We start from the raw sequence: 3,413 nt of genomic DNA, 5'->3' as shown, positions 1-3,413 counted from the left end.
GCAACAATGATAAAATAAATCAACATTAAAAAGACCAGCAGGGGGCCAGCAGGTGATATGGTGATTAGGGCAAGAGACTCTCACAAGTCCAACCTTGGTTTGAATCCTAGACCTGGCAGCTTGAAACTCACATGTGGCATGTGTGTGTGCATGCCCAAAATCCTAGGAGGAGAATGGTGGAGAAGGAATTGCAACATGGCCATCCCCCTGGGGAGTTATTTCTTACTTTCCCTCTCACTGTCTCTCTGTCGCTCTCCAGCAAGAGTATGTGCCCTATGCCAAAAACCTGCAGAAGAACAGTCATAGTGGTGACAGAAAAAAATGTCCCAGTTAAAGTCTTCTCACCCTTCTGCCATGATTGAGAGAGGGCACAGTATTCATTGTTAATTCAACCCCTAGCATTTTTAGTGCTTTGTCTCCTCTGTTGGGAGGATGATCATCATCCATCTCTCTTAGATCTCCCTGAGTCTTTCTCCTTAAGGGAAAAAAAAAGTAATATATATTTGATGGAACAACTTATATAAGAAGAATGCTTTTTCTGGAGAGAAAATCATGTAGCCAGTAAGAATTTTGTTATTCTAGGGACCAGCAGTTAGCGTAATGGCTATGTCGCTGGACTCCCACGTAGTTGACCGCGGTTCGCATCCCGGACCCGGTGGCTTAAAACTCACGCCGGGCGCGTGTGCATGCGTGCCCAAGATCTCGAGAGGAGAACGGAGGAGAAGGGATTGTGGCGTGGCCATCCCCCCTGGGGGGTGATTTCTCACTTTCTGTCTCTCTGTCTCTTTCTGTCTGTCTGGCGAGCGCACGCGCCCTATAGCAAAAACCTCTCAAAAAAAAAATTTGTTATTCTCACATTGACAAATCCAAATTTATTTTAAAAAATGGAGTGTATAGTGATATATGTACTTTGGTAAAATTCAAATGATGAGGAATTAGTCCTGTTTCACTCCTTTATGTCCCTTAGCAATAAAATAAACTAGTCAATAAGAATAATTCAAGGGACCAGCAGGTGATGTGATGGTTAAGGCTGGGACACTCCCACATGGCCGTCCACAGATCGAGTCCCAGACCTGGTGGCTTACTTTCTTACTTTCTCACTTTCCCTCTCTGTCTGTCTGTGTGTGTGTGTGTGTGTGTGTGTGTGTGTGTGTAGTCAAATTAAAATAAATGAATGAATAAATAAATAAATAATAATTCTTTTCAAAAAAGGAAGAATTCAAGCCCACAAAAATTTAGAAATCTTTGAAAGTCACAGCACTCTGGAAGCAGTGTAGTACACTGGAAAAAGCAAAGATGTGGTAGTTAGATCCAGCATGACCGCCCAGCTCCAAAACCCTCTAGCTACATGGGTGTGGCTAAATTACCCTCTATATGCTTTGGTTTTGCTATCCTAGGATAGTATCAGCTCCATAGAAGTACAGTGAAAATTGAGTATGTAAGAACTAGCCCTTTATGCTAGTAGTTAAGGTAGTGGATTCCACAAGATTGGCCTTACAGTTTAAGTTCCTAACCCAAAAGTTTGAAAAATGCATAGAAACATGCATGCATGCCTCAAATTCCAATAGGTTGGAGAAATGAAGGAGAAGGGATTGTGGTGGTATCACGCCCCATTGGGGGCAGGGGGGTGCTTTCTCCCTCTCTCTGTATCTCTCTGGCAAGTGCACACACTCTCTGGCAAATTACATTTTATTAAGTATGTGCATAAATGATTTTTCATAGTTCCATCATTTATTCAGTACTCAGGATTACTTCCTTTTCAAAACATATCACAGTATTCATTAAGAATGAAAAATGGGGTGGCCAGCAGGTGACATGGTAGTTAAGGCACTAGACTTCTACATGGTTTACTGTGGTTCAAGTCCTGGTCCTGCTGCCTTGCTTTCTTACTTTCCCTGCCTCTCTCCCTCTGTATGTCTGTCTTTCACTGGTCAAATGAAATAAATTATTGAATAAATAAATTAAACAGATAATTCTTAAAATATATAAATAAATAATTCTTTTTTAAAAACCCAGAATCTGACTTCTTAAAAAAATAGATGTAGTACAGGGACCAGAAGATGGCGCAGTGGTTACATCACTGGACTCCCATGTAGTGGACTACTGTTCAAGTCCTGAATCCCACGGCTTAAAACTCACACCAGGCACATGTGTATGCATGCCCAGAATCCCAAGAAGAGAATAGAGGAGAAGGGATTGCAGCGTGGCTGTCCCTCCCCCTCCAGGGATTTATCACTTTCTGCCTCTCTGTCTTTCTGGTGAGTGCGCATGTCCTATAGCAAAAAAAAATCTCTTAAAAAAAAAAAAAAAGATCTAGTGCAAAGAGTTCAGAATTAGGAGACATGAATCTGACTTATGTTGTCTGAATAGTGTGTAATTTTAAGAGCCATTTCTGCCGTGAACTTCTGTGCTTTGAAACATAGGCAAGCCCCTTAACTCATCCAGTCATTCAGTGCTGATTGCGCCTCCTGTGTGCCACATCTTGCCTGTGCACTGCATAGTCAAAAAGCAGATGCCCTCAAAGAGCTCAGAGACTAGCCAAAAACCAAAAATGGCATTAGAACATGGTAAAAGGGAGTGTTACGGAAACCAATTGACTATAACGAAGTGTTGGTGGAGGGATGCAGGTAAGAATTTTCTATAAACGTGTTACATCTGAGTTTAGTCTTTTTAAAATTTAATTATTTATTTATTTTGTTTTATTTATTATTATTGGATTGTCAGAAAAGTCATGATGTAATTTTTCTGTTTTTCAGCCCAAAAATGCATCAGGACTTTTCCGACAACCCAATATTATTACTTTATTAAGTTTGCTATAGGCACATGTGCTCACCAGACAGAGAGAGGGAGGGAGGGAAAATGAGAAAGCAAACCACTACTTAGGACTCAAACTGTAGTTGGTCATGTGGGAATCCAGTACGTTAACCACCATGCTACCTGCAAGCCCCTGAGTTTAGTCTTGAAGGAGGAGTAAGAGGGCCACCAGATAAGAGAAGCAAGAAGTGACTTTCTAGGCAGCAGAAGCTGTGCACAGAGGCAAGGCAATGTAAGAAATAATGGTGAATGTGAGGAAGCTGATATGATTGGATATGATATAAGAATGATAAGGCTAGGGACCAGCAGATGGTGTAATGGTTATGTTGCTGGATTCCCATATACTCAATTGGTTTGAGTTTTAGACCTGGCTTAAAACTCACATTGGGCATGAGTGCATGAGTGCCAGTTTCAAGAGAAGAATGGAGAAAAAGGGATCATACCATGGCCTTCACCCCTGGGGTGGGGGTGATTTCTTCCTTTCTAGCTCTCTGGCCAGCACATGTGCCCTATAGCAAAAATCTCTCTTAAAAAAAATGACCAAATCAAGTGTTCAAGAGCTTAAAAAAAAAAAAAAGAATGATAGGATTGGCTCCATG

The sequence above is a fragment of the Tupaia chinensis genome, unplaced genomic scaffold (genome assembly GCF_000334495.1).
Source record: "Tupaia chinensis unplaced genomic scaffold, TupChi_1.0 Scaffold000350_1, whole genome shotgun sequence".
In the NCBI taxonomy this organism is placed as follows: domain Eukaryota; kingdom Metazoa; phylum Chordata; class Mammalia; order Scandentia; family Tupaiidae; genus Tupaia; species Tupaia belangeri.
The sequence above is the reverse complement of the archived record's forward strand: the minus strand, read 5'-3'. Positions refer to the sequence as shown.